This window comes from Rhinatrema bivittatum, chromosome 1, assembly GCF_901001135.1.
Source record: "Rhinatrema bivittatum chromosome 1, aRhiBiv1.1, whole genome shotgun sequence".
In the NCBI taxonomy this organism is placed as follows: Eukaryota; Metazoa; Chordata; class Amphibia; order Gymnophiona; family Rhinatrematidae; genus Rhinatrema; species Rhinatrema bivittatum.
Window position 1 is genome coordinate 322,797,095 of NC_042615.1, and position 12,927 is coordinate 322,810,021.

At 43.7% G+C, this 12,927-nt stretch overlaps 1 protein-coding gene across 1 annotated transcript in view; it reads right to left on the minus strand.

Moving 5' to 3' along the window:
* GRID2 (glutamate ionotropic receptor delta type subunit 2) overlaps positions 1-12,927 on the minus strand; it is a 2,300,191-nt gene that overhangs the window by 1,729,252 nt on the left and 558,012 nt on the right. The gene's annotated exons all lie outside the window — the stretch shown is intronic.

The following is a 12,927-nucleotide window of genomic DNA, read 5'->3' on the forward strand; positions in this document are numbered from 1 at the left end:
CTGATGTTAACATTCTTGCATAATTCTGTTGCTTTTTTTTTATGAGGGTGGGGAACAAATGTTATAAATGAATTGTTTATTATTAGTAGAATCACCCAGATTCTTGATGTCTGTGTGTATCTCTGAAAGAATGTGATTGTGTGTGTATGTGTAAGAGGAAACTGTGTGTGTGTGAGTGATAGAGATAGTGGCTGTAACTTGTTTTTGAGTGAGATGGAGGCTGTCTGGGACAGAGTGTGTGAGTGTTGCTATTTATGTGGGACTGCACATGACCTCCCCTTCCCCCCCCCCCCCAAATAGTCCATAACCCCCCCCAAATAGTCCATAACCCTGACACTGAAGCTATTCAATGCATTTCTCTGCCAGGATCCTCCTCTGACATTACTATTGCCAGTCTCCCATCTTCCGTCAGCACTGTGGCCCTTCATCCAGAGTCAGCTCCTGGCAGGGTTTGCAGCTACCATGAAGTCAGCTCAGGAAATCAGGCACTTCTATCATACACGTGGCTGTGACACGACAGCAGTTTGCAACTCTGGTGTTTTTCCCAAACTGGAATGAAAGGGGACATACTCGAGGTGGAGAAAGAGAGTGCATCACATTCTCTCACATTCTTCCTCAGCATATGAGAGGAGGGTGGTTTACATGTTATGTATCCTCATGTTGATGCTGCTGGATAAGAACTGGTGAACTAGAAAAATGCATTGGGACAACATCAGTGCAACGCCCCCATGTGATACTTAAGTGGCCACATTGGTATGTTACCCCCATGTGATGCATACAGACACCAAGACAACCCTACCTACAGCGTGAGAACAGAATTATTATTTTTTTACACAGAAAGGGATTACCTTTTTAGCTTTATAAAGAATACACGTGGTGCTTCTTCGGCTTTGTTTGCTCTCCTATGAAATTCCATTCATTTTTATAGTAGATAATCGAGTCATTAGGTTAATCAAATGTGGACTGCTATGTAACTGATATTCTATTATGGTTTAGTTCATAGTAAGAATATTGTAACCCCTCTTATGAGGTATATAAAATATTGAGAGGATATGACTTGTATATGGCAAACGATCAGTCTCTGATTTATTTTGTGAGTTCAGCAATAAGAGAAAACATGCAGATGATGAAGTGGACATTGAAAGGTAATGAGGTGAGTAGTGCTTCTCCCTGTCTCTCTTGATCTCCTCAGGGAGAAAAAAAAATCAACCTCTTTCCCTTCCATAAACTCTGCTCCCTTGAGACCTGGAAAAATGAAGACTGCTCAAGAATATCTTCAAACTCAACTCTTTTTCATCTGGTAAATCTCAGCCAGCAACTATAAACATGTCATATAGAGGACAGATAGATAATACTGAATAAATCAGAGTTATGGGATATGTAGTCAAGACCAACATTCAACCCAAATGATACATTGGATCCCAGAATTTGGAATCCACCTCCCATCTCAAGATATGTTCTTCTCTCCATTACTCGCAAAATGTTTTCCAAACACTACTTAGCAGAACATATGGCTTTCATTCTTTAATTCTCCTCACTCTTTAGGTACTCCTCATTCCATGTAAAATCTCACCCTGTCATAAAGGATCACGTAAAAGGAGGATAGAAGAGAGAGCACAGTTTATATGATATAGAGACTACGTGGTCTCCACTAGATGGCTTTTGTTCTCAGTCCTTGGTTAGACAACTGCAAAGAGGCATACCATTCAATACTGCACCTCCTGCAAAGGATGTCTGGAATAGGGAGTCCCTTAGGTGCAAGGAGGGGGTCTAGTCAAAGTTAGAGTGTGGCAGTGTAGATTTGATTTCAAAGGAGAAGGAGTGTTTTCAGTGTGTGCTGACCCAGTTAGACTCCCAGTCTAGCACATAAAGGGAGGGACACTAGGGATGTGCAAAGCCTGAACCCTTTGGTTTGAGCTTCATTTTCGGCCCACCATGGGAAATATTGCATTTCCCATGGTTCGGGCCTTTGTAATTCAGTGGGACCTGGATTTTGGGTTAGCACGTACACTAACCTGAAACCGAATTTGTCCCAAAATTTTGGGAAAAATTTGTTCAGGTTTCGGGGTCTCCAAACTAAGACAAATTAAGCAATTTCATTGAAATTGCCTAATTCATCCTGAATGATAGCACACCCCTAAGGGACACTGCCCTGTCAGTTCCCCTGACAGGACTGGATGGGAGAGAGGAAAGAGAGAGTGGAAGGATTTTGCAGTTTTCTAAATATTTACAGTTTTGACATGTACCATTCCTGGCAGGCAATATCCCCTGCTCAGGATGGGTCACCCTGACCAAGATGAAGATATAGTGCCCATTTCAAGGAGAAAAGGGAAGGTTTTCCCAGTTTGAGTTTTTTCTATTGCAGAGAGAAGGAAGTATTTTTCTGTCATCCTTCCTTGCCCTGACCTGGAAGCTGTAAGGACTGCTTTCAGTAGTTGGTCTTTCCTTCAGGAAGACCTGAAGCTATCTTTTGAAGAGAAGGGAGAGAAGTAGAGAAAATCATCTGGAGAACCCCAATGGAGTTTCCATGCCAGGATACAGGACACTGCCAGATTGGAGTTTGGACTTCACCCTGGATCTCAGGTATAGTGGTAGCAGACCAAGTCCCAGTTAGGACACACTAGCCCACTTGGGAAAATTATCGTGCCACCTCATGGAGGATAAGCATGTTCCAAGCCCCAGGGACACATCCACTGAAGTAGAGATCCTTAAAATCCTGACTCATGTAGATCTGAGGACCCTGGTTGTACTTGGACACTTTGGGGCCAATATTCAGCCGCAGAGTGGCTAGTTAAGTTAGCCAGATATAGCTATCTGAATAACTTAATGGGATATTCAGCAGCATCATTAAGTCTGATGTCCAAATATGTGTTTTTTACAAAATTATTTTGAGAAGGATAGTGGGGTGATCATAATTGCTGAGTTTAATTAACAAATTCTCAAGGGGGATATAAGGTCCTAAAAATTAATTGGGAGGGGGTGGGGGTCCACAGAAGGCTGAAGATTCACCTTGGACAACCAATACCAGCCCTATTTGTACTCATATTTATGAAATGTGGTCCCATGTACCCTTTGACAGCCAATATTCTATCACTAAACAAATTATCTTGGAATGTAATTCTTTATTATGAGTCACTTCCCATTTTTGTGACACAAGGACACAAAGTTTAACTTTAGAAGCAACACTGACAATTTTTGCTCATTAAGAGACAACATAACAGATCAGAGAAATTGAATGGTTTGTCTCTTGTTTAATGCTTAATTGTTTTCCTTAGGTGAAAAACACAACCTTTAAATCATAGTGAAGAACTCAAAAGTATTGTATTCTTAGCATCATTAACAAAGGCTGATGTATCTCATTTCCAGAGAAAGTACAAAAATGCAATACAGTAAAACCAATAATATAATGGGACTAAATTGATATGACATTTTAAAGGAAAATTACAAAAACAAAAAAGAAAATCAAGAATAATTATTGAGCAAAAAGGTTTTATGTTTATCACAGACAACTATTTATCATCATTGTTATTTATTACACACTCTTCCAGCAGGTGAGATCAAAGCATGTTAAAAATGGCAGAAAAGAGTCCGCTCCAATAGAATAAACAATATTGTACTAGTCAATGAGATAGATGCAAGAGATACAATACTAAATCATCATTAATAATAAGTACATGGATGAGGAGCAAGCCATTTGAGAAGCACCATCTGAAGAACACCAACTGAGAAACACTGGGCATGTGGGGGGAGATGGGACAGTATGTGGGGGACAGCTGTCAACTAGGCAATGGAGAGCAGGAGAGACAGTTTAAGAAAGGTCAGAAGCACCAGGCCTCCTCTAAGGGCCAAAGGCCTCAGCAAATAGACATGTTTTCAGCATTTTTTTCCTATAGATCAGGAGATCCTAAAAAATACCTGATGTCCGGAGACGGGAAGTTCCAAAAAGTCAGGACTGAACATATAAAGGTCCTTCTCCTCTTGCTGACGAGCTGCATTTCCTTGGGGGCAGGCACTATCAGGCAAGTGTTCGATAGCATGTGTAGTGGGTGAGCAGGTGTATACAGGGAAAGTTGGTTGGACAGATAGGGTGGTGCAAGGCCTTTGAGGGCTTTAAAGACCAGGACCAGGATTTTGAAGACAGAGCAGTGAGAGATTGGCAGCTAGTGCAGAGATTTAAGAAGTGGGGTGACTGGTTCAAATTTACTAGCATTGAGCAGAGTCTGTGTTACAGCATTCTGAATGAGTTGCATACAGTTAATGAGTTTTTTTGAGAAAGCCAATGTAAAGGGAATTGCAGCAATCTGTTCAGGAGATTACAAAGGCTTCAATGATATTGGCATAAGCAGGAGCATTAAAGAGAAGACAGAAATGACAGAGCTGGTGAAGGTAGAAAACAACTTTATCATCGGAACATATCTGAGCTTCCATGGTGAGCTTGGAGTCTAAGGTGAAACCCAGGCTGCAGATTTAGATGCTGTATGGTATCAGGGATCCTTCCAGAACTATTTAAGAGCAGGTGGAGGAATAGTACAATTTTCTATCCAGAGTACTTCTATCTTTTGGGGGTTAAGATACAATATGTTGAGATGTAACCAGTCTGCAATCTTCATTAGGCAGGTATTCAACATTTGGATGTCTCGATCAGGGTCTGCACCCAGAGGATAGAGGAGATGAATATCATTGGCATAGTTGGAAAGGAATGTTACAGTCCCTGATTAGCTTGCCCAGTGGATCCAGATAAATGTTGAAGAGAGTGGGGGAAAGAATAGAGCCTTGAGATACACCACTTAGAAGAGAGTAGACCTGTCCTAGGAAGCTGGTCTAAATGTGATCATGGAGAAAAGACTTGAACCAGTCAAGTGCTGTGGCAGAGATATCTACCTCTACCATAGAAACACAGAAGCATAGAAATGACTGTAGAAAAGGACCAATGGTCCATCCAGTCTGCTCAGCAAGTCCATGGCAGTATTCAGCGCTCCATACAAGACACTGTTCAATTCCCCATTACCTCTTGCTGTTGAAACAGAGAGCAATGTGGGAGTTGCATCAAAAGTATCAAGCTTATTGGTTAAGGGAAGTAACCGCCACATCAGCAAGTTACCCCCATTCTTGTTTCTCCAGACTGTACAATTCAATGTCCTTGTTGGTTGAAAAAATTGAGGCAAATGTATGTTTTTATATTATATATCAGAGTTACCTGGATACATTATTCAGCTATCTCAACTCTGTCTCAAAATGCCTCAAAATGCATCTCAGCTGAATTAATTTTGTCTGAATAATCTTGAAAAACTTTACCTGGATAAGCATTGCTGATATTGAAACCTGATATGCATGTAACTCAAAATTATCTAAATAAATGCTTTTGAATATCAACTTCAAAGGAGAAAATAGTGACAGAAAAAAGATACTACTTAGAGATAACTATTCCATTCTGAAAGAAAAGTATTTGTCTGTTGATTAAGACATGGGGAAGTCTATATTTTCTTTATTGTATTGCTGGGACAGAATGAGAGAAAGTAATCTTGAAATATCATCATATCTATTGTTACTTGCTATAAGCTTTTTTTTTTAACAATTGTTTATCGCTGTTACATAATTAATATGTAACATATTCTGTTCAATAATAGTTAGGTTAACTTTAGATTGGTAATATATAAAGAAAATAGATCATGTTAACTAGTTGCTGCAATCAAGAAATCTGGAACCTTTCCAGATCTTTAGCAACAGATTAAATAGAAGGCAAGGCACAAGATCCATCCTTTCTTACTATGGCCGTGCACTTGAAACCAATCCAGCGCCAAGATTACTGAGCTTTCAGGTTGACTGAGCTACTGGTACATTGTTGCAAGGCATTAAATGGTCTTGGTGAAGGCAGAAATTAGAAGCTGACCAAAATGAAATGAGAAAGCACAATTCTTTGCAAGCTGGCCAACTACCCTGCATTTATTGTGAGATTTGACTCCAGTGCACCCATCTAGCACATATGCTATGTGTTCTACTGCTTAAACCTGGGAGGCTTTTCTTTTCCATTAAGAACACAAGTGTTGTTCAGCAAGTCATAAATAAATAGATTCTGATAGCCTGAGCTCAGTCACTGTCTGATGGTTTCATTAACACAAACTCAATATCTTGCAGTTTTCAGGACTGAATTACTGATGTGCACCAGCGATAGTCAGGTAAACTTTCCAGTTAGTATCCAGCAACAAAGACGAGTAGGATAAAAGCAATTATTACAATCTTTTTCTAAACATAACAGTGCCTATTCACTAAAACTCACATTAAAACATTTTTGAGTAAATGACTCAATGCTTACTTTTATCTGCTTTGAACATTTTTATTGAATATGATTGAATATAAATATTTCAAATACATACAAATTAAATAAACATTAAAAAAAAGACACAATAGGGTATGCATTCAATTTTAGTCTATACTAACAAAAAAATTAGCCTCCATAGTTTGTGAACACTATGAGCATGCATGCAAACCCATGAAACTATACATTGTATGAGCTCATATCACGTTTGAGCTAAATAGCATGTTCACAATTAACTATGCATATGCAGTAGGGATGTGAATTGTTTTTTGACGATTTAAAACAATCGTCAGATATATTTTAAATCATCAAAAATCATTAGAACCGCGATACAATAGCAATTCCCCCGATTTATCGTCAAAAAATCGTAAATCTGGGGAGGGGGGGGAAACTGGCACACCAAAACAACCCTAAAACCCACCCCGACTCTTTAAAACAAATCCCCCACCCTCCCGAACCCCCCCAAAATGTTTTAAATTACCTGGGGTCCAGTGGGGGGGGGAGTGTCCCGGCATGATCTCCCGCTCTCGGGCCATGGCTGCGTTAATAGAAATGGCGCCGGTGGCCCTTTGCCCTTACCATATGACAGGGCAAAGGAAGCGCCGGCGCCATTTTGGTTCCTGTCACCTGATGTCACGAGTGCAGGAGATCGCTCCCGGACCCCCGCTGGACCCCCAGGGACTTTTGGCCAGCTTGGGGGGGCCTCCTGACCCCCACAATACTTGCCAAAAGTCCAGCAGGGGGTCCGGGAGCGACCTCCTGCACTCGGGCCGTATTGCCAATATTCAAAATGGCGCCGGCGCTACTTTTGCCCTCACTATGTCATACGGGTCGTATGACATAGTGTGGGCAAATGGCACCGGCGCTACTTTTGTCCTCACTATGTCATACGTATGACATAATAGTATGACATAGTGAGGGCAAAGGTAGCACCAGCGCCATTTTGAATATTGGCAATACGGCCCGAGTGCAGGAGGTCGTTCCCGGACCCCCCGCTGGACTTTTGGCAAGTCTTGTGGGGGTCAGGAGGCCCCCCCAAGCTGGCCAAAAGTCCCTGGGGGTCCAATGGGGGTCCGGGAGTGATCTCCTGCACTCGTGACGTCGGGTGACAGGAACCAAAATGGCGCCGGCGCTTCCTTTGCCCTGTCATATGGTAAGGGCAAAGGGCCACCAGCGCCATTTCTATTAACGCAGCCGTGGCCCGAGAGCGGGAGATTGCGCCGAGACCCCCCCTCCCACACTGGACCCCAGGTAATTTAAAACATTTTGGGGGGGTTCGGGAGGGTGGGGGATTTGTTTTAAAGGGTCGGGGTGGGTTTTAGGGTTGTTTTCGTGTGCCGGTTTTCCCGCCGATTTACGATTTGACGATTTTTTAACAAAAAAACCTATGATGATCAGATTTCCCTCCCCCCCCAGCCAAAACCGATCGTTAAGACGATCGATCACACGATTCACATCCCTAATATGCAGTTTGTTTTTTTTCTAGCTGAGGCTCAGCCCCCTTGCTGCAAACCAGAATAAAATTAAGCCTGGTACAAGAAGGTAGAAGTGAGAGAACATTTGGACCCCATGAGAGGAAGCAAAAATACAGAAGAGACTTCAAGGAGAGGAAACACCAGATGAAAAGTACACATCTCAGATGTCTGCCAAGGAGAACAACTGATATCAGATGTCCCAGCACATCCATCCTACTGATGCCAGTGAGAACAAGCTTCCAGACCTGAGTCAGGAGGACATTAAGATTAGACAACCCCCATTTCTATAAGCACCTTGTACTGTTGGGACACAAAGAACACATTGACAACTTTATGCTGAAGCCTCAGAATGCCTGCAGTTGTCTTTGGACAATAGAGATATAAATATGTTTAAATGAATGGATTAGCTGAACTAAAATGGCCCATTTTAAATTTGGTTTTCTCCTACACAAAATGAATGCACAGGCCTATCCAAAACACAACAATTTTCATTTGTTTTTAGCTTCAGCAAATAGTGCACACTATTAGCAAAAAGCTCACTATTTCCCAAGAACAAAAAAAAAATTGTGACTCCCGCCACTTCCCACCATATCTGTTCCAGGACCTTTGACCACCCCCTCCATCCCCTGACATAAAGTACTCGTAAATAAAGATGCAAGGGCCTGGGCCTACCCATATGGATAAGCCAAGTCTATCTGGGGTCTCTCCATGTTACGTGTGCCAGCTGCAGCTGACCCGCGGCCTGGCCCCCTCACCTCACTCAGACGAGTCCAGTGCCTGGTTCCTCGTCCCTGGTGGTGATGGGCCTCCAGCTCTGTCCTCGGGCCACCCCCAGTGCCCCTGGCTCAGCTGCTGATCTGTGCTCTGTGTTGGGCCTCTCCACGTGGCCCATGGAGAGACGCCGCCATCCAACACCGCGTCCCTCCCTAGGCGCGCACACGCGCACCATTGAGTTTTATGAAGGAATTTGGCCGCAGCCTCGGATGATGATGTCAGCGGAGCTCCGGTACTTAAGGCCGGGCTCCACTCCCAAGGATTGCCTTTACAACAGGTCTCCACGCTGGTCGTATACTTGCCTCCTGGTGATTCTCCTACGTTCCTGGTTTCTGATGCTCACTGTCTCCTGTCCCGGTTCTCCTTGTTCCAGTGTTCCTGATTCCTAACCTACCCTTGGACTACCTTCTCGGACTCAACGTCTGCATTGCCTGACCACACCACTGACTTTCTCCAAGCCCGGACCTCTGCATTGCCTGACTACGCTGTTGATTCTCTCCAAGCCCGGATCTCTGCATTGCCTGACTATGCTGTTGACTCTCTCCAAGCCCGACCTCACCCTTGTCTTGCCACTGCTTCCTGATTACTGCCAGCCCTGACTCCAGCTTGCCCCATGACACTTCCAGCCTACATCCTGGACTTGACCTATGCAGGCTTAGACCTGTTCTTGCCCGGGCGCCCTCTGTCTGACTTTGGTTCTATTGGCGCCCGGGTCTCTGGGACTCCACCTCATCCAGTACAGACTTCTTCATTTCGCTGTTGTTGCCTCTGAGTTGACCTCTCGATCCTTCCATTGATGACGACATATGGAGGCTCACCTAATCCCAGCTGGCCCTGGTACCCAAAGGCTCTACCCATGGGGAACAAGGGCTGGTATTGATGAAGCGCCAGTCAGCCTCCGTCCTCCAGCCCACTCCGCCTGCCAATGCTGGGGACCCGAAGGATCCCTCCTACGGGTAGCATCAATCCCACCTTGGCCCAAGGGTCCACCTCCGGCGCAACACTCCAGGCCCCCTCCTACCTCTCTCCCCTTGCCACATATAAAGCAGATAGGGTCAGGGACCTCCTACATCCCTACTTACCCCTTCTGTAGGGATGCTTTTTCAGATAGGATAAAAGGGCAAGGGTGATCCTCAGTCAATCCTATTCCTGATACAGATTTTTGAAAATGGTATCAGGCCCTGAGACCAGTGACATAATGACATTCTGCCACTGGTCTCAGTGTCTATCACTATTTTCTAATAGCTGCAGCAAAGAGAGATGTGAGTGGGGATCACTCCTGGCCCTTTCTTCTACCTGGATAAGAACACCCATGGAGAGCCAAGTGGGGGCCAAGGAGATCCCCAGACCTGACTGCTTTATTTGAAGCAGGATGGGGGGGATCAGAGAGGCCCAGGGAGGTCCCTACTGGACTTGGCTCAGCCCAATTGGGTAGGCCTGGGTCCTGACATCTTTATAAACATTTTGATTACTCCCGGATAAAAAACAGTATATAAAATGTTTTAAATAAATAAATATTTATCTGTATTTCTCCTTGCGGAGGGCACTCATAGGGACTGCCAAGAGTATACACTGTCAGGCATAAATATCAGAAACATATTTTTTTATATGAAAAATGCTTAGCTTCCTGGCACTTCAAAGCACATGTCTAGGATGAACTATAAGATCTCTGTGCACGCTTGGGCGTTTTGTTATATTAGAAGTCTACTACTGAGAGCAGTACTCTGTTCTAAAAAATGATATGATATGATATAATATATGATATGATATGATATAGGATCTTTTCAATGCTGTGAGAATTATGCATCATGAAAATGACTTTGATTGGCATGCTTGCTTTTTTGATTTGTACATGTTTGTTTCTATTTGGATTCAGAAATTTACCCTGAGGCAGCTCACACGAAATCCTGGACATTGTCTTTTGTGATTTGGCAGTTTTTTACAAAGCGAGCAGCAAAGAAGAAAGAAGAAAAGGCCTCTTTCTAAAAGCTAGGGGGTAGATTTTTAAAAAATGCGCGTTCGCGTACTTTTGTTGGTGCATCAGTCGCAAACAAAAGTACGCTGGATTTTAGCGGCTACGCGCGTATCTGCTAAAATCCAGGATCAGAGCGCGCAAGGCTGCCGATTTTGGGCAGCCGGTGCGCGCCGAGCCGCGCAGCCTGCCTCCGTTCCCTCCAAGGCCGCTCCGAAATCGGAGCGGCCTCGGAGGGAACTCTCTTTCGCCCTCCCCTCACCTTCCCCTCCCTTCCTCTACCTAACCCACCCCCCCGGCCCTATCTAAACCCCCCCCCCACCTTTGTCCACGGATTTACGTCTCCCAGAGGGAGACGTAAATCCACGCGCGCCGAGACACGACCCGGGGGCGGTTCCGGAGGGCGCAGCCACGCCCCCAGACCGCCCCGGGCCGAAACCACGCCTCCGGACCCGCCCCGCCCCCAAAACGCCACATTGATTGGCCCCGCCCCGACACGCCCCCGACAAAAAACCCCGGGACTTACGCGAGTCCCGGGGCTCTGCGCACGCCGGCAGGCCTATGAAAAATAGGTGCGCCGGCGCGCGAGCAGAGCTTTTAAAATCCGCCCGTAAGCTTTTTATTATAAAGAAAAAAGAAAACAATATATAGACATATAAATAAGAAGAAAAAAAAACTTTTTCAGAAAGGTTAGGCTGCAGGTTGCTTGCCCTGTGATTACAAATGGGTATATGGCTTAAAAAGTTAAATTATTTAACAGGCAGGCATCAATGCATTTCTGAGGTCTTTTCCTCCTATTAATATTAAAGTGGTTTGTGTTTAATCATTGGTTTGTTAAAAATTTCAGTGAGTAAACAACTAACTTCCAATGTCCACATCAAGGGGAAATCGACCTTACTGCAGAAACTGGTCTGAAAAATGTCCAACAATTTCTTCTCCAGATGTGCCCTCAAAATCCCCATCTTTTACATTTATTGAATGCAAAAGTGAAAATCAGAAACCCTGCCCTTCAAGCCCAGGGGTCTGCATGTCCTTCAATTTCGGATATCATGGTCTCAACAGTAAAAACCCAGCTTTACTCCAAACTTCTTTAAAAACTCTAAGCCTCTGCAAACCTCCAGACTCCTGGGTCAGTGCACTGTGAAGCAGCGGATGCCCCTCCTTAGTCAGTCTGCCAGAGATGCAGAAAGACCCTCCTGCTGATCAATCCTCTCTGCTAGAGAAGAGGGACTTTGCCCATGCTCCGAGGGCTATTTATGGCTCTGAGACAATAGCAAATTGAGGGCCCCCAAATTGCAACCCCCCCCCCCTAAAATACTGGAAAACAAGGTAAAAATAGTAGCAGAGGCGACATATAAAATACATGAAGAGCATTGTATAACAAAAAACAGATTCATTTTAAAGCAGCTTCTGTTCTGAAAATCAAAAGCTCTTCTGCTAAGTGAATGCTTAGCAGCCTTCATTTAACAGCCGGGATCCCCGATCTCAGTTCATGAGATCCACAAACCTATCGGGATTTCAACATTTCCATAATAAATATGCAGGAAATCTATGCAATCCTGAAAACCCAACTAAGTTGTAGCCCTCAAGGAGTGAATTGGGGAACCCATGATTCACAGTATAGATTTCTTATTTTAAAGAAAGGGTGTCCCATTTAAGAGTCAGAGTCTAAGCAGCAAAAAGTGAGTTTCATTTTGTCAACGCGAGTAGTCTTCTTATTTTTAAGTTCTAGATTGTATTCTGGCATAGCAGTAAGAGTAAAAAACAAATTAAGCTTCTACCCATAAGCTATGTCATAATACCACAGGCTCAAAAAACAAATTGAATTAGAACATTGAACAGTTTCTACCCTTGTGCAATGAAGCACTGAACAGCTTTTGCTGCAGGGCCATGCTAATGCAGAGTAATGTGTTTTAATAACGAATGCAAAGTATTTTATCAGTGAAGGGTGGAGGGATATGGGAGAGAAAGAATGAGGGGATAGATGGCAAATGACTTAAAATTCTGCAAGGAGTTGCTACTCACGCTGTTCCTTAGAAGGACACCAGACTCTCTCATGATGTTTTTCCATTTCCTGGGCTATAAAGAAATGAGTGTAGCCAGGGAGTCATAATCTTATGCAAGAGCATTGCAGGATGTTATCAATCTATAAAATAATGCTTTATGGTTTTGTTTCATGTGGCACAGCCTTGCAAGATGAATTTCTTCAAAAGACTACATTAGAGTAGAGGCCTTTTGCCTTCAAGAGTTGTATTTTGGATTAGCAATCATAACAAGCCATTTGCAGAGATAGGTAAGTAACAAAACATCAGCCCTGAGTGACATTCTCTAATAGGCTATATCAGCATTGCAAAGTCCTTCACTGGTACTAACAGGATCTACTGTTCATT